This window comes from Pongo pygmaeus, chromosome 7, assembly GCF_028885625.2.
Source record: "Pongo pygmaeus isolate AG05252 chromosome 7, NHGRI_mPonPyg2-v2.0_pri, whole genome shotgun sequence".
In the NCBI taxonomy this organism is placed as follows: Eukaryota; Metazoa; Chordata; class Mammalia; order Primates; family Hominidae; genus Pongo; species Pongo pygmaeus.
In genome coordinates, this window is record NC_072380.2 from 1,743,533 (window position 1) to 1,762,184 (window position 18,652).

At 48.9% G+C, this 18,652-nt stretch overlaps 1 protein-coding gene across 5 annotated transcripts in view; it reads left to right on the forward strand.

The window, feature by feature from the left end:
• The first annotated feature begins 3,196 nt into the window (after positions 1-3,196).
• KBTBD11 (kelch repeat and BTB domain containing 11) overlaps positions 3,197-18,652 on the forward strand; it is a 31,157-nt gene continuing 15,701 nt past the window's right edge. For 3 of the 5 annotated variants that reach the window (XM_063668500.1, XM_063668499.1, XM_054499120.2), the window contains exon 1: positions 3,197-3,513. The gene's annotated coding sequence lies outside the window, so the exon portion shown is untranslated. Of the gene's footprint in view, positions 3,514-4,362; positions 4,753-5,013; positions 5,118-5,477; positions 6,025-18,652 lie in introns of those variants that run through there. The other 2 variants (XR_010127141.1, XR_008504208.2) reach the window with 2 other exon arrangements.

Below are 18,652 nucleotides of genomic sequence, written 5' to 3' on the forward strand. Positions count from 1 at the left end.
TTTGGGAGGCCGAGGTGGGTGGATCACCTGAGGTCAGGAGTTTGAGACCAGACTGACCAATGTGGTGAAACCCCATCTCTATTAAAAATAAAAAAAAATTAGCCAGGCATGGTGGCACACACCTGTAATCCCAGCTACTCAGGAGTCTGAGGCAGGAGAATCACTTGAACCCAGAAGGCGGAGGTTGTAGTAAGCTGAGATCGCGCCATTCCACTTCACACTGGGCAACAAGAGCGAAACTCTGTCTCAAAAAAATAAAATAAAATTTGGGGAATGCCATGCTTAGCACGTGGCCAATACATGTATGCTACTGATAGTCAATAGTGGACAATATTTTGGAGGACTTAGGAGCACACTGTTTCCTTAATATGAGGGTCTCAGGCACTGGCTGGTAACATATGTGGAGAGACTGACATAAAGAAAGAGCTTCACAGTATTTAAGAAACAGCTTGCGAGAAAAACGCAATTGCACACAGTTCATCAGAGCTGAGGTAGCACTGAGGTGGGTAAGGTTCATCTAAGGGAGCCCCAGGGCCTGGTAAGGTTCACCTAAGGGAGTGCCATGGCTGGGTAAGGTTCACCTAAGGGAGTGCCAGGGCCAGGTAAGGTTCATCTAAGGGAGTGCCAGTGCCGGGTAAGGTTCATCTAAGGGAGTGCCAAGGCCAAGACTGCTTTTGTACAATATGCACAGAATTTTTTAATGAACCAGTGAGTGTTGTTTCAAAGCCAACACATATATTCTAATTATTTTTTCATGCCAAGAAGCTGGAAGTACTTTATGGCAATTGGCTCCATTCCTGACAGTTATTGGGATTTAACAGCTTTATTGGTTGGGGGAGGAACACATGAACTCCTAAGGGCTAATACAAGCATTTGGGAAATTATCTGTTGTCTGGTGTCAGCACCAGAACAGGGCAGCAGAGCTGGAGAGTAAGAAGCAGAGCTGGAGAGTAAGAAGTGTTTGCTAAGTCATCGCGCAGGAGGCGACAGAATCAAAGGTGACAAATGTGAGTCCGTCCGTTGGCTTAAGATCGAGGATCCTGAGTGAGTTGCACGGATCGTCTCCTTCAGTCCTCTCAGGTAGGTGCAATGGTGTCTCCCTGGAGCACAGAGAGGCCAAGGATCTGGCTCCAAATCACAAGACTTGCAGAGGGTGAGGCCGGTGTCTAAGGTCCCATCAGTTGAACTCCAAAGCGGGCTGTCTACAAATTGGGTTCAGAGACCTCCCAGCCTGGAACCCAGTTTGATGGAGTCCAGCATTCAGGGGCCAATAAACCACTGTACCCTGGACAACTCCATAAGCTTCGCTTATATTTTTAGGGCGGTTTTGCATGTTGAAATATTTGCATGCTTCGAGTCTACCATGCATGATCAGGCTGTCCCTGAGCAGGGGAAAATCTACATACTAAAATAGTATTACCCTTGAAATAGATTTAAGATAGGTCCTCCTTCTTCTTGACAGTATTACAACCCAGTTCAATTTCAGGAACTTTAGAGGTCCCTGTAGTTACGAAGAACTAATTAAAGGCATGAAATGTTCCTCTGCAAGTTTCATTGACCATGTTGGGCCTACAGTCCATTTCCAAAATAAATATCTAAAGTAAGAAAAATATCGGACTCCCCACAGACTACGTATCTACTAGATGGTGTGGGGTTTGGATGGATGTTTTAAGCTACTTCAGCAATTTTTTCATTAATTCAGTATTTATTGAGAACCTAATGTATGCCAAGCTTGTAAAATGCAGTGGGGGGTATGACCTATTCCCAGGTCTCCGGACGCTGGCAGGATGGTAGACAAGATGCTGTGGGGCTTGCATGTTCAGAACACCGTGTCTTAGGTGACTTCCCGGGCCTTTGGGGGCCCAACCCCAGGGTGGCATTATAGCCGGGTGAGGCTTTGGCCTGTTCACGTTTCTCTGGAAAAGAATGGGGGTAGTTAGGCCAGGCGCGGTGGCTCATGCCTGTAATCCCAGCACTTTGGGAGGCCAAGACAGGTGGATCACTTGAGGTCAGGAGATCAAGACCAGCCTGGCCAATGTAGAGTGAAACCCTGTCTCTACTAAAAATACAAAATTTAGCTGGGTGTGGTGGTGCATGCCTGTAGTCACAGCTACTTGGGAGGCTGAGGCAGGAGAATTGCTTGAACCCAGGACGCAGAGGTCGCAGTGAGCCGAGATTGCACCACTGCATTCCAGCCTGGGCAACACAGTGAGACCCCATCTCTAAAAAAAAACAAAAGGAAGAGAAAAAGAAGTATTATTCTGCAGCCAAAAGGAAGTAGAGATGCACTAAGAAGATCACAGTAGAGTTTGGAACATTTTTGGAGTAAATTGAACAAAATAAAAACGAAGCAGCATGGGAATTATTTTAGCCCCCACCAAAAGGGTCTGTTTCTGCTATAGTTAACGGAAGTTTTCAATTTTCAAAAAATCCCGGTAGCTCGCTTAGTTTCAGCCTCCTGTAATTCAAGTACTGACAGCAGGTACTACTCGTCCTGGCAACTGAGTGAAAAGGTTTTAAAGACGTTCCCGGGGCGTTAGCTTTGGTGCTGGAGTCCTAACGGCTCATTATGTGTATACAGCATGGAACTGGCAAAGAGTGTCAAAAGCAAAAAGAATAAAAAAAGAGAAAGTAAAGGCTCCGGCTCTCGGTACTTATGGAAATCTCATCGTCATTAATTTGCACAAAGCCATTAAAAATAGCATTTACCAGCAGGGGTCCAGTGTTAATTAGAACCCAGCCTGGGAGCAGCTGGAACTCTGCGCTCCTGGCTCAGTCCTCGCCGCCCTGAACCCGTTTGCACCGCAGGGCCCGGGTGGGAGGCAGAGGCCACATTTCTGGATATGAGAAAAAGCTCCGACATTTCGTCCACTCTTGTGTTGTGAACTTTAAAAAATTCTGGAATCTGTTGAGAATTTAGCAGTAGGTTTTTAACCTCTAAATATGTCAACAACGCATCGCCTCTACTTTTACCAAAAAATAGGCGCACGAAACTCCGCTGTTTGCGCCCGCGGACACCTGTCCCCGCCTCCTCGCAGGAAGCGGCCCTCGCGCGTGGGCTCAGGCTCGGGTTCGGGTGGGGGCGTGGGCCGCGGTCCTAGAGGGGGTGAAGCGCCTGGCGGGCGGGCGCGAGGCTGGGAAGCCCGGGGGGACCCGCAGCCCCTCCGCAGACCCGGCCAGGCGGCGCGCGCCCGAGAACGCCCCGTGTGCACGCGCCCGCCCCCCTCCCCGCGCCCCGCGCGCGCCCCTCGCAGCCTGGAGCTGGAGCGCTGGCTCCGCGCGGCCTGGAGAGGCGGAGAGGCCAGTCCGCCGCCCCCTCTGCCGCCCCTTCTGCCGCCCCTTCTGCCGCCCACGCCCCGCTGCGGGTCGGAGGAGCAGCTCGCACTCGCAGGTGCTCGGAGAGGCCGGGCCGCGGCTCCCACAGGTGCCGGGAAGAGGCCGCGCGCATGCGCCGGAGCCCACCCGCCAGGCTGCGCGTCCCGGGCCCGGGGGCTGAAGAGGAGCCGCGGCGAGGTAGGGCAGACCCCGGGGAGGCAGCGGCGGGGCCTGGCGGGCGGAGCGGGAAGCAGCCCGAGGCGCGGGTCGGAGGGGGCGGCGGGTGGGGGGTGGTCGGCGAGGGCGGCAGTAGGCGGGAGGGGAGAAAAGGGGAGGCCGTCAGGGGAGAGGCGGGAGGGGAGGGGAGGGGAGGCCGGCAGGGGAGGGAGGGGAGCGGAGGGGAGGGGAGGGGAACCGGGAGAGGAGGGGGCGGCGCTGCCCGCGGCGGGGTGGGCGGCGGTGGGTGGTCTCTGCTCCGCCTCCGGGAGGCCGCGTGGGGGGCTGGGGGCCTCCTCGCAGGGTCTCCCCAGGCCCTCCCACGGGACGCGGCAACCCCGGCCGGAAGACAATGAGCGGCCCGCGCCGCGCCCGCAGTCACCGCCCCCGCGGAGGGTCCCGCCGCCCGAGCCGGAGCAGAAGCCGGAGCTGAAGCCGAAGCCAAGCGCGCGGGGCCAGGGCGGGGCCTCCTCCCGGGGTTGCTCCGCTTGGCTCTCGGCGGTCGCGGGGATCGGCTGTCCGGAGCGGACGGGGGTCCCTGCTGGACTCGGGGCCCTGGGGAGGGGAGCGCGGCCCTTGGTCCTCCGCCGCTGCGCCCGGGGTGCGGGGGTGTCCGGGCCGCTGACCCCCGCGAGCCCCGAGCACCCCGCCCCACCCGCCCCACCATGTCGAGGCTCCCGAGTCCTGCGGGCGTCCCCTCCAGCCCCCGCTCCATGTGCTGGGGAGACCCTCGGGCGGTCTGGGCGGGATTCCGCAGGGGTCCCTCCTCTCAGGCGGGTCTCATTCTGGAGCACGAAAAGAGAGTTAACCAAAGTCCCTCCACCTTTTTAGAGTCCTACAAAACCACGTTTCCCCCTCCACCCACTCCAGTGTCTATTCTAAGGAAAAGAAAAGGAACAAATCAGTGCAGCGAGCTTTATTCTACTCAGCCCACGAAAGGCGCCGCCGTCAGATTTTAAAGTTCCTGCCATCCCCTCAGGCACTGAGTGAGAAGTTCGCCTGATTCCCCGCAGTTCCCGCCTCCATTTCCCACTAAGGAGCAGTTACTCAGGCTCCAATTAGGACTCCTTAATGGATGTCAATGGAACCCTTCGGCCTTTTATCCTGAGCTAATAGTGTGCTATTATTAGAATAATCCTCCACATTCCTGACATCACGGAAGGGAGCGTTCCATTGCCTTCAGATTTGCTCCAGCAACAACCTGATGTCTGCGGATTTATGGTAATTGGCATTGCAGTGCTCCCATCAGGGCATAACTAAGCAAAAATTGAAATGAGATAAAGCCTTTGAACTTTTCATGTCAGTTGCACAGGCATTGCTGGCCGTAGCATTAGACAGCACATAATAAAATTAGTTAAAAGGTGTTGCTTACAGTATAGTCGTGTGTAGCACAGCCACGTTCGTATCAATTACAGACCGCCAAGATGACGGTGGTCCTGTAAGATTATAAAACTGTTTTGCCTGTGTCTTTTTGATGCTTAGAAATGTGTAGATACACAAACACCATTGTGTTACAATTGCCTGCGGTATTGTGCGCGCTGTACAGGTGTGCAGTCTGGAGCAGGAGGCTGTGCAGTGGAGCTCAGGTGTGTAGCAGGCTGCACCGTCTAGGTGTGTAAGTGCCCTGTGTGATGTTTGCACAGTGATGAAGTTATCTAACTATCATTTCTCAGAACCTGTCTGCATCTGAACCATTCGTGACTGTATGTAAGCCAGCACTGGGCTTGGGAGGAGGGGAGAAAGCTTAAATTTTGTGGCTCTGAGACTAAAGAAATTCCCAGGGAGCAGGACTCTGTGTTGACTGATGTCTGGGCCTAACTTGAACCTCAGAGCACCTTGCTCTGGGAGGATGGCAGAATCCGGAAAGGTGGTTTGGAGGTCATCGCATCATTTGTAAACTCCAAGATAAACCCGCTTCAATGGGGTTTCCATATGTTCCGGTACAGGTAGCAAGCTTGGCAGTGGGAGCCCAGCAGGTCCCGTCTTTGTCCCTGTGCTGATACAGAGACTCTCCGTGCTGAGGACGCCTCCATCTGGGCACATGTTTCAGTTGTTTTCAAAATACCAAGAGCACAGATTGCTCAGTAATAATAGCTCTCCTGCAAATCTGGAATCACTTAGGCAGCTGCAGTGCCTCTAAGCCTCCTTGCATCCAAGGCTGTGATCAAGGAGCACTGGTGTCTGAGTGGGCTTGAGAAGGGCCGGGAGAACAGCGGGTTTCCTGATCACAAATCAGCCTGTCATTCAGCATATGTTCCCCTGGTGACTCAGGGCGATATCTGCCCTTCTCCGGAGGTCAAGGGCTCATCGTGTCAATTGTGGTCTTGACTTTGTTTTTTTTTTCCTCTTGAAATCATTGTAATTAAGCTCAAATTATAGTGTTGGTATCCAGCACATATTTGCAAAGTATTTAACAATGAGCAAAAACTTCAAGAATAAATTAAAGCATCTAGGAGTTTACTTTTTGCCAACAGCCAGGTTCCTGCTAGAAATGATTTTGAAATAAATGATGTCTTGGAAATAGAAACCGTTGCATGTCTTATGTGCATTTCGTTTGAAGGATTAGCATGAATTTCCTTTGCTTCTGAATATTTGTGGAGTTCCCCCGCACCCCCAGGCACTGGGTCAGGCACAGTCCTAGGTGCTGGGAATACAGTTGTAAGTAAAGTCAGCCTAGTTCCCTGCTATCTGCAGCTGAGACTTTAATACAGTGAAAGGCATTCAGCATATAATTCCGTTAATTCTTAGGTAATAACACACGGAGATGAGTGCATTGAAGGAGAGGAATACATTCCCGTGAATGCACGTAACAGAGGAATCTTAGGCCGAGAACTAAGGGATGAGAGGGGTGGCTCAGGAGCCCAAGAGGGGAAAGTTTGCGGGAACATCGTGTGCAAAGGCCCTGTGGTGAGGACTAGAGCACGGAGAGGCCAGTGAGGGGTGCTGGAGCAGAGCGTAGTAAAAGTGTAATGTCAGCTGATTTTATGGCTGAGTTAAATTGATGGAGCTTCACACTTTAGAGCAAGGTCCTCCAACCCATGGCCCACGAGCCACATGTGGCCCAGGACAGCTTTGAATGTGGCCCAACACCGATTTGTAAACTTTCTTAAAACATTATGAGACGTTTTTTCTTTTTTTTTTTTTTTTTTTAGCTCATCAGCTATCATTAGTGTTAGTCTATTTTATGTGTGACCCAAGACAGTTCTTCCAGTGTGGCCCACGGAAGCCAAAAGATTGGAGACTTCTGCTTTAGAGCTTGATGGAGTTTCATATGGATTAATTTTGTAGCACGGAGACATCCTGAGTCCTAAAGTGAAATCATTAAATAGGAAGATGCACATAGAATGTTTCGTAAATGAAAAACCACGGTGCCGATGTTAGCTGGTATTGTTACTGTTTTATTATAAAGGTGTAGAGTCGTGGGGACATACATATGGGCGTGCTTCTGTGAAGTCTACCATCTTTGTCCAGGCCACCTCCATCTCATGCTTGGACTTCTGCAGTAGTCTCTGGAGAGGCTCTGCACGTCCTCTCTTTGAACAGGCTCTCCTACAGTAGTCAGAACAATTATTTTTATTATTATTATTATATTTCGAGATGGAGTCTTGCTCTGTCATCCAGGCTGGAATCCAGTGGCACCATCCCAGCTCACTGCAACCTCCGTCTCCAGGGTTCAAGCAATTCTCATGTCTCAGCCTGTCGAGTAGCTGGGATTACAGGCGCCCTCCACCACACCCAGCTCATATTTTTTTTTTTTTGTACTTTTAGCAGAGATGGGGCATGTTGGCCAGGCTAGTCTTGAACTCCTGGCCTCAAGTGATCTTCCTGCCTTGGCCTCCCAAAGTGCCGGGATTACAGGCATGAACCACCACGCCCAGCTCAGAGCAATTATTTTTTAAAATTCTTACAATATTGGGCCTTTCATAGCTTCCCATTCCTGCAAGATGCAGTCCACAGTTCTAAATATTTGTATCAAGACCCTTGTTCCAATATCATGGTTGTTCAATAAGCCACGCACAACTTAGCGGTTTAAAACAATAGCATTTATTTATTTATATTTTAAGTTCCGGGATACATGTGCGGGAGGTGCAGTTTTGTTACATAGGTAAACGTGTGCCATGGTGGTTTGCTGCACCTATCAACCCATCACCTAGGTATTAAGCCCCACATGCATTAGCTATTTATCCTGATGCTCTCCCTCCGCCGCCCTCTACAGGCCCCAGTGTGTGTTGTTCCCCTCCCTGAGTCCATGTGTTCTCATTGTTCAGCTCCCACTTATAAGTGAGAACATGTGGTGTTTGGTTTTCTGTTCCTGTATTAGTAGCAATAGCATTCATTTTGCTTGAAAGTCTGCAGTCTCGCTGGGCACAGCTCACCTTGGTGCCACTCAGCACCAGATGCGGAGCTTGAAGGCCAAGGGCTGGAACCATGGAGGCTACTGACTTGCTGCCTGAGGCTTGTGCCAGGAGGATTCACACAGCAGGGGCCCCTTGGGGACCTCCCCCTGTCACTCTGTGTCCGTCCGTGTACTCGCTGCAGCGTGGCAGCCTTGATGCAGTGGACTCCCTGTGTGTTGAGTCAGGGTCACCACGGACTGTGACCTGAGAAAACAGCCAGGTGGAACCGGGTCACCTTTCTCACGAGGCGGAGAGGGCATGTTGTGTTGCTTCCCCCTCAGTCCCCGGCCTGCCGCGTAGAAGGGGAGGGAACAGGGTCCCAGCTGTGAGCAGAGGGGAATCTCACTGGGCGGGAAGGGTGTGCCGAGCAGGGTGCATCCATGGGGCATCTTTGGAAAATAGAACCTGCTTTTTCCACTAAGGTTATGTCTCTTCCACATAAAAAAAAGGCCATGGCGATCCCCAAATCTCATCCTGTTGTGGCATCAGACTCGGGCTCCAGGAAGTCATCATGGAAGTCAGGTGTGAAAGTGTCTCCCTGGGCTCTAGTCCTTCCTCTGATGCAAAGGCTGGTGTTCAAAGCGATGAGAGACCCACCCCCAGCCCACAGTGTACAGCCCTGGGCAGGCACAGGAGAACTGCTGTAGGCCCTCGTGCTGGTCAGGGTTCTCCAGGGAAACAGAACCAACGGGGTGCGTGTGTGTGTGTGTGTCTGCACATGTGAGAGGGATTAGAGAGTGAGATTGAAGGACTTGGCTCATCTGATGGTGGTGGGGCAAGTTTGAGATGTGCAGGGCAGGCCGGCAGGCTGGAGACCCAGGGGAGTGCTGGCGTTGCAGTCCCTCTTCCTCGGGGAACCTCAGCCTTGCAGTCCCTCTTCCTCGGGGAACATCAGCCTTTTTCTCTTAAGGCTTTGACTCATTGGACGAGGCCCACCCATATTGTGAATAGAAACATGCGTTACTCAAAATCCTCCCATGTAAATGTTAATCATGTCTTTAAAAAACACCCTTAGGCCAGGTGCCGTGGCTCACGCCTGTAATCCCAGCACTTTGGGAGGCCGAGGTAGGCAGATCACTTGAGGTCAGGAGTTTGAGACCAGCCTGGCCAACATGGTGAAACCCCGTCTCTACTAAAAACACAAAAATTAGCCAGGTGTGGTGGCGCGTGCTTGTGATCCCAGCTACTCGGGAGGCTGAGGCATGAGAATTGCGTGACCCGGGAGGCGGAGGTTGCAGTGAGCCGAGATTGCGCCACTGCACTCCAGCCTGGGCTACAGAGTGAGACTCTGTCTCAAAACAAAACAAAACCCTTCACGGTGACATTCGGACTGTGATTGACTAAATATCTGGGTACTGTGGCCTAGCCAAGGGGGCACATAAAAGTACCTATCATGACCTTCCTGTTCAGAAAGGGAGAAGTGGGCACAGACAGGGGTGTCTGGCCCACGCAGTCCTGAAGTGCAGCTGGGTGCAGGTTGGCAGCCTCGGGACAGGGCTCGGGCCTCATCCGGCGTGGCTTCCACACTCCTGGCTGCGCCCTCTGGGCTCTTGGATCTGTTTGGGGAGTCCCTCTTCCTTTCCATGGAGAGGCCTGTGTTTGCAGCTGAGAGGTTTTCTTGCGTCCTGCCCAGAGTACTTTGGGAGTCTGATGCCCAGTCTCACTTTGTACTGAATCTGTTCCCTGTAGCCTGAGCTGGCAGTATTTCATCTGTACAATTACCTGAAAGTGTGGTGGGGTTTCGTTTTCTATGAATCTGTTGGGATTTGTAGAATCCCCTGTCTAAGCATGACATCTTATTAGATGGGATTTGGTATTTTGAGGACAAATGTTGAGATAAGATAGAGACCCAGTCTGTGTCCCAGCCTAAATGATGTGAAATACTGATAATCAAACTTTTTTTTTCTTTTTTTTTTTTTTTGAGATGGGGTCTCGCTCTGTCACCAGGCTGGAGTGCAGTGGTGCAATCTCAGCTCACTGCAAGCTCCGCCTCCTGGGTTCAAGCAGTTCTCCTGCCTCAGCCTCTGGAGTAGCTGGGATTACAAGCACGCGTCACCACGCCTGGCTAATTTTTGTATTTTTAGTAGAGATGGGGTTTCACCATGTTGGCCAGGATGGTCCCAATCTCTTGACCTCATGATCTGCCTGCCTCGGCCTCCCAAAGCGCAGGGATTACAGATGTGAGCCACCACACCCAGCCTTTAATGAAAACTTTTAAAATGAGCTCCATGAAGCTACAGCCTGTGGCTCCACACTGCAGGCAGCCTCCATGGGGGATGCCACGTGCTTCTGCATCCGGCTGTGGCGTGGCCGGGGTGTGGTTTGTGGTGGCAGCATGTGCTGAGAAGTGTTTGTCCCTGCCCTGGAGCCTCTGCCAGCTGGAGGTGGCACCACGCGGCCGCCAGGGCAGGGGCAGGGCAGGGACAGCATCTTTCCTACTGGTTCTGTTAACTGTCTTTTCTCAGAGAGTGCCAGCGAGAGCAGATGAATGCCTTACAGTTTTCGGCACGACTTTAACAATCTGCTCAACCTGAATGACCACAGAAAGCCTGCCTGCTTGTTGCATGGGCTGAGTTTCCCGCAGTTTCATGGGATTTGTGGAAATCTTTACGAATGGTTGGATCACAGACTTGTTCTCAGCTTGTTTCATATGTCTGGCATTGCAATAGGGCAAAATAGTAACAAGGGCAGTAGGATCTCAGCCTCTGGTTTCTAATTTTAGCCCCAACACTAATTGGCTGTGTGACCCTGAGCCTGTCAGTGAATTTCATAGCAGAAACCTAACAGGCCAAGAGAGAGTGGGGTGATCTATTCGAAGTGCTGAAGGAAATAAAAACTTGCCAACCAAGATTTCTGTACCCAGAAAGGCTGTCATTTAGAAATGAAGAGGAGAGAAAGACTTTGCCAAGCAAACATCAGCTGAGGGAGTTCGCCACCACCAGACCTGTCTTATAAGAAATGCTTAAGGGAATTCTTCAAGCTGAAAGAAAAGTACACTAATTAGTAACACGAAAACATCGAAAAGTGTAAAACTCACTGGTAATTGTAAGTACACAGTTGAATTCACAATACTCTAACACTGTAATGGTGGTATGTAAATTAACTACATCTTTAGTATGAAGGCTGAAAGACAAAACTATTAAAACAATAAAAGATCCTGTGATGGTTAATTTCAAGGTGTCAACTTGAGTAGATTAAGGGATACTCCAATAGCTTGTAAAGTATTATTTCTGGAAGTGTCTATGAGGGTTGAGGGTGTTCCTGGAAGAGATTGGCATTTGAACCAATGTGAGGAAGATTTGCCCTCAGTACCATCCAATTGTCTGAGAGCCCAGATAGAAGAAAATGGCAGAAGAAAGGCAAATTCTTTCTGTCTCTCTCCCCTCTCCCCTGACCTGGAGCTGGGACACCGTGTTCTTCTGCCCTTGGACATAAAAGCTCAAGGTTCTCCAGCCTTTGGACTCTGGGACTTGCACCAGTGGCCCCCTGGGTTCTCAGGCCTTCAGCTTTGGACTGAGTTGCTCTATTCGCTTCCCTGGTTCTGAGGCCTCTGACAATAGACTGAGCCATGCCACTGGCTCCTCTGGTTCCCCAGCTTGCAGATAGCCTGTTGTGGGATTCTCAGCCTCAAAAACTGTGTGAGCCAGTTCCCCTAGCAAATTCCCTCTCATCTACCGGTCTGTCTAGCCTTCCTGTTGGTTCTGCTTCTCTGGAGAACCCTGGTTAATACAGCTATGGTAATATGTTAAGGGATATACAGTACAAAAAGCTGTCATTTGTGACATCAAAAGCATAAAATGGGTGGGGGGCAGGAGTTAAAAGTGTAGAGTTATTTTATTGAATCAGTTAAATCGTCAGCTTAAAGTAGACTTACAACTATAAGGTATTTTATGTAAGCCTCATGGTGACCACAAAGCAAAAACCTATAGTAGGTACACAAAAGGTAGAAAGTCAAGAATCAAAGCATACCACAAGAGAAAGTCTAATCACAAAGGAAGACAGCAAGAGGGGAGAAAGGAACAAAAGACCTACAAAACAACCAGAAAACAATTAAGAAAATGGGAGTAGTAAATTCTTACCTATCATAATTACCTTGAACATAAATGCATTAAATTCTCCAATCAAAAGACGTAGAGTGCATGAATGGGTTAAAAAACATGTATGACCCCACTATATGCTGCCTACAAGAGACCCACTTGGCCTTTGAGGAAACACAGGTTGAGAGTGAAGGGATGGGAACAGATACTCCACGCAAATGGAAAGCATTAGAGAGCAGAGGGAGCTATCCTTATATAAGATAAAATCCACTTCAAGTTAAAACTGGCACACAGCACTCAGAAGCTTTGTATAATGCAAGCAGCATTTTATAATGCCAAAGGGGCCAATTCATCAGAAGTAAACTTTTAGTACGAGTTGCTGAGCACTTTTTTTTTTTTTTAAAGACAGGATCTCAGTGTGTCACCCAGGCTGGAGTGCAGTGGCGCGATCTCGGCTCACTGCAAGCTCTGCCTCCCGGGTTCACACCGTTCTCCTGCCTCAGCCTCTCAAGTAGCTGGGACGACAGGCGCCCGCCACCACACCTGGCTAATTTTTTGTATTTTTAGTAGAGACGGGGTTTCACCGTGTTAGCCAGGATGGGCTCAATCTCCTGACCTTGTGATCCCCCCGCCTCACCCTTCCAATGTGTTGGGAGGCATGAGCCTCCACGCCTGGCCCCGTCTCTAAAAAATTTTTTAAAAACTAATGAAAAGTCACACATGAACAGCTAGGTGAGTGGCCCCCTAAAACACACACGTATGATAGGCACTCAAAACTTGACTTCCCGCAGGAGCAGGAAGTCATAGCATTTGGGCAGATGTGGCAGACTTTTGAAACAAACTGTGATTAGTTTAGTGGCATCTCCTGCAATAAAATGTCATTAAGTGAAAGTGGCAGCCGATCGTTGGAAATGAAACCCCACTTTAAGGCCATGTACGTTTCAGGCCATGTTGCTGCTGTTTGGCCTTCTCGGCTGTTATCTGAAAGGGTCTCTGTTTGCAAAGCCCAACATAAGGGTGTTTCACGGCCTGAGTCACTGCAATTACAAGGTCATGTGCTTTTGAATCAGGGTCAAATGGCGTGGCAGTTTGATCAGGTATCGCATTCTCATGCTCTAAGGGGTATCCACAGTATGCCCTGGGTCCTCGGAAGCCCCTGTACAAAATCAGAAGCCCTTTGGTAGGAACTCCTGTTGCCGACAGCAGTCAGAGTGGAAGGTGGCTCACTGGAGACCCCCAAAGAGGGCGGCCGATGGCCGAATGCAGGTGACCTGGCAGGAGAAGGCAGAGCTCTTACAGGAGAGTACCTCATGAGGTGTCCACTGATGGAGCCCACACAGACCTTGGTGAGGGTGAGCTGTCAGGAGCCCATCAGAGCAAAGATCAGGGTGTGCTTTGCTTCTCTGCAGAGAGGCAGCCTGCCTGACCTGGCCAACTCCCACGCCACCTGGCTTTATTCCTCTGAAACTGTCTCATGCGCTTAGGGGTTCCCCCTCGGGAATTCCGAACACTGGACGGTCTCCGGGGGAGATGCTCTTGCACAGCAGCGTCTGTCCTGGTGGCTGGCGCCCGGCAAGCCACACACGGCAGCCTGCTCAGGTTCCAGCCTGGGTGCCGTGTGGCGTTTGCCAAGGTGGGATCCTTGTTTTCCTAAATAATCACCTTTGTGAGACTGAACTGTTCTCTCATCTCACCCCGAACACGCTACACGTTAACTTCAAACCTGCATTTTAGAGAAAAAAATGAAATAAAAATATGTTGGCCAGGTGCATTGGCTCATGCCTGTGAATCCCAGCGCTTTGGGACTCCCAGGCTGCAGTGAGTCATGATCGCAGCCCTGCAATCCAGCCTGGGTGACAGAGTGAGACCGTGTCTCTAGCAAACAATGAAATAAAAACCAGTATGTTGACAATCTTCATCTATAAACCATATTTAGTCAGACGTTAAAAGAGTTTGTAAAGAACAAATGGTAACATCAGGTTGTTCCCATTCAGTCTCAAGGTATAATTATAGACACATCGGTTTTGCATCCACACTCCCGCCTGGCAATTGCAGGACCATCTGGATATGAAACTGTCTCTTCCTGCTCACATAACTGCACTCTTGTTTGACAGACCACAAGTCTTGATTTCCGCATCAAAAATAGTAGCTAAAATATCAGTAACAATGACAAATCAATTCTCCTGTCATTAACCTTCCTTCCCTTTGCACTCAGTCACCTGGCTGGTTTGGGGTTGGCCATGGTGTGCTTGCCTTTGGGGATCTCAGGCATTTTCCCTGGATCTAAAGCAGCAAATGGTCATTGTTCCCCCATCACAAAGTCAGAGTAGCAAGTACAAGCTGAATAACATCCTACTTTTGAGAATCGTGCTGACAGTTTTGATGATGCAGGTGCAGCAAAATTGGGACTCTGTCAAATCTTAACCAACACAAAACACAAAAAAGAAGTAGGAGACGGGTTTCTGCCCTCCTTTCAGTTTATACCAACGATGCAAATAAACCCATGAGATTATTAGAAAAGGTAGAGTTTGGGAATCTGTTCTATATCCAATTCTGCCATAACTTGTTTGTAATCTTGGACAAGTCTCTCTTTTATGAAACCAACAGCCCAGAACTTTAAAAAGGACAAAACACGAGTTTTTATTTAGATTCCTGTATTTCCACTTGGCTGGAACTTTTAGTAACTAAGTTACTCAGCGGCACAGGCATGAAGAATTCTTACCTGGTGATTAACTTTACTTAGGTGTGTTTAAGGTTGTATGGTTTGCATTCATTTTTATTAGCAGGCCAGATTACTTAATTGATAAATAATGGTAGTTATTTAAACATATGGCATTACATTTTAAATTGTAAATTGTAAAATATTTCAAACACCATAATGCAATCTAAAGAAACACTCATGGATCCCACTAAGATTTAATACATGCTATCATTTTGCCACTTAGGCTTCAAATACTTTTTGTTCGTAAGAAACCAGATGAGGCCAGGCATGGTGCCTCACTCCTGTAATCTCAGCACTTCGGGAGGCTGATGCAGGAGGACCAATGGAGCCCAGGAGTTGAAGACAGTCTGGGCAACATAGTGAGACCCTATCTCTCAAAAAAAAAAAAAAAAAAACCACACACACACACACACACACAAAGAAGGAACCTGAATGATACAGTCTATCTCATCAGCAGAGACACTGGAAGCCCTGTGGTCCCATCCCCAGCCTCCTCTTCAGAAGTGATCAATACACAAGAATCCATGCCTGTCCTTCCTTTCTCTGTTTTTACACTTCCATAAAAGACATAGGTGTTTTTTAATGTTTAAAATATATGTAAGTAGAATTATCCAGTATCTTTCTGCAACTGCAAACCTTCAGAAATTCAAAATTTTGTTTATGAAATCGACTCAAGTTGAGGCATGCAGATCTAGGTCATTTATTTGGACAGTGTTAGTGTGACACAAAACCCATCTGGGAGTAGCTGAATCAATCCTTTTTTGTAGAAAAGGACACAAAGCAATCTTTCTAAAACCCAAGACTGATCATATTACTGTTCCCGTCACTGCTTCCTTTCTTTAAACGCCGTCAGCGGATCCCTGTTGTGGTCAAGGTGACTGGGCCCCTGTGCTGGCCCCGCCAGACCCCGAGCACTCCGTGCGCTCCGGCCACCCTCAGTCTCTAGAACCCGTCAAGCTTGTCTCTACCTGGAGGACTCCTCCAGCTGCTCTCCTGCTCCTCTCTCAGGCTGCAGCAGAACTTTCACATTCTGGAAGGATACACCTGTCACCACAGTAGAACCAGGTTCATCTGTCCTTATCTCTTGAAGTCTTCTTTATTATTATTATTATACTTTAAGTTCTAGGGTACATGTGCACAACATGCAGGTTTGATACATAGGTATACATGTGCCATGTTGGTTTGCTGCACCTATTAACTCATAATTTACATTAGGTATATCTCCTAATGCTATCCCTCCCCCAGCCCCCCAACCCCCTGACAGGCTCCAGTGTGTGATGTTCCCCGCCCTGTGTCCAAGTGATTTCATTGTTCAGTTCCCACCTCTGAGTGAGAACATGTGGTGTTTGGTTTTCTGACCTTGTGATAGTTTGCTGAGAATGATGGTTTCCAGCTTCATCCATGTCTCTGCAAAGGATGTGAACTCATCCTTTTTTATAGTTGCATAGTATTCCGTGGTGTATATGTGCCACATTTTCTTTATCCAGTCTATCATTGATGGTCATTTGGGTTGGTTCCAAGTCTTTGCTATTGTGAATAGTGCTGCAATAAACATATGTGTGCATGTGTCTTTATAGTAGCATGATTTATAATTCTTTGGGTATATAACCAGTAATGGGATTGCTGGGTCAAATGGTAATTCTAGTTCTAGATCCTTGAGGAATCGCCACACTGTCTTCCACAATGGTTGAACGAACTTACACTCCCACCAACAGTGTAAAAGCATTCCTATTTCTTCACATCCTATCCAGCATCTGTTGTTTCCTGACTTTTTAATGATTGCCATTTTAACTGGTGTGAGATGGTATCTCATTGTGGTTTTGATTTGCATTTCTCTGATGACCAGCGATGATGAGCATTTTTTCACGTGTCTGTTGGCTGCATAAATGTCTTATTTTGAGAAGTGTCTGTTCATATCCTTTGCCCACTTTTTGATGGTTTTTTTTTTTTTCTTGTAAATTTGTTTGAGTTATTTGTAGATTCTGGATATTAGCCCCTCCTGGAGTCTTCTTGCTGGTCTCTTCAAGCCTTTGTCCTGGTTCCTGACTCCATTCAAATGCGTGCAGTGGCTCAACGCTTGCCTTCTGCACCAAGGCTTGAGCCCCGTGGGGCTGGGACCAAGTCTGTCTCATTCTTTGCTACCATTTTAGTAGCTGGTGCACTGTCTGGCACATTGTAAATACTTCATATATATCTGCTCAATAAATGAGCAAATGAATGAATATGGCTAATTAATTATCAGTATTGAGATATCACTGTGAATTTAACAGATTGAACAGTTGTGAGCAATTGTAGGATTTATTCAGCCCAGGAATCTCTCATTTCCGATTCCGGCTGAGCATCCTTGGTAGGACAGTCAACTTCGACTTCAGTTTTAAAATGAAACAGATTTATTTTAAAAGAGTCAAGTTGACCCAAACATTGCTCAGAGTTGGGTTTCAGAGCTGGACATTTCAGGAGAGTCTTTCAGCCGGTCCCTCTGTCCAGAGCCTTGGTGCTCTGGTGAGACCTTGGTATTCACGCTTTATGTTTGGCTGAATCAATAAAATCAATAATTCTTGAATTGGAGCCACAGGGAAGGGCAGACGCTTCCTGTTTCAACATATTCTCAGTTTCCACCCCAAGGACACTCACAGAAACCTCGAGTAAGATTTGTACTCCTTTGACTCAAAGGCTCTTTTGAATGAATACACTGATTTATTTTCATCCAGTTTTCTTTCAGTACTTCCAAATCTGCGATTCCAGTGAGCACAGGCTGTGTTATAACTAGAGCGAGGACAGGCGCCAGCGGCTCCCTGTCCAATCTTGTTTTGGACCAAGTTGACCGCACACTTCTGTGCAAGGACATCTCATTCCTCTTCTACTTTCAAGTATGCTCCATGCAGGTGTATCGTCATGTCAGCAATGAAGGAAATGACGGAGTCACTAAGCTCCATACCACATGGATCTCAGATGCTTGCGTTTTTTTAAAAATCCATTAATCAGACACAGGAAGCAGATCAGGAAATCCATGCAACAAGTTTCACAGCTGAGGTGTCCCCTCTCTGCACGACGTATCGCCTCCCTGAAGAGCTCATAGCAGGCAGTGGTTAAGGGTCCGGACACAAGAGTGCCCCCTCACCTCCCTTGCGTCTGGCTGTGAACCTGACTGCAGAGTTGGAAGCAGGCATCCTCATGGGGTGAGACCACAGGGGCTGGAATCATGGCTCTGACCAAACCTGTTAAACTTGTGACCAGCAGGGGTGAATCCCTGCTAATTTGTGAGGGCCAGCTCACTAGGGAACAGATAACAACGTCTCAGGTGTGGTTTTTTTTTTTTTTTTTTTTTTGAGGCCCCTTGTTGAAGGCTCCAGAGACAGAGGAAGAGAAGAGAATATTGAACTTTGGTGTTGGTCAGCTGCTAATTTTGTTCAGTCTTCTGAGACTAGAAACTTAGTATTTCTGTGCATTGAGCATTTTTTCATTTATGGAATGAAGACGCTGGTAGATCTGCCTGTCTCGAGTGTGTGAGCTGTGAGACTGAAATGGGACAGTTGCCGGGAAGATGCCGGGAGCCTGTCCGGGTAGATGCTGGGCCTTGGTGCCCTGTCTGGGTAGATGCTGGGCCTTGGTGCCCTGTCTGGGTAGATGCTGCGGGGCCTTGGCGCCCTGTCTGGGTAGGTGCTGCGGGGCCTTGGCACCCTGTCTGGGTAGGTGCTGCCGGACCTTGGTGCCCTCTTCTTGTCCTGCTGGGGGGCCTCTGTCGTTTGGGAATGACCTTGTCCTTGGGAGGCACTCCTGCCTGCATGTGGGAAGGCTTACTAGGGCTGCGGCGGCACCGTGCTCTTTATACACACCCCGTTTAACTCCAGGACCACCTGGTGAAGTAGACCTTTGCTTTTAGGTAGAAGGATTACAGTTTCCAAGGATGGGAATCCCCGCACGCTTGCCTAAGCCAGAAGTGGCATTTATTAGCGCACTTACCT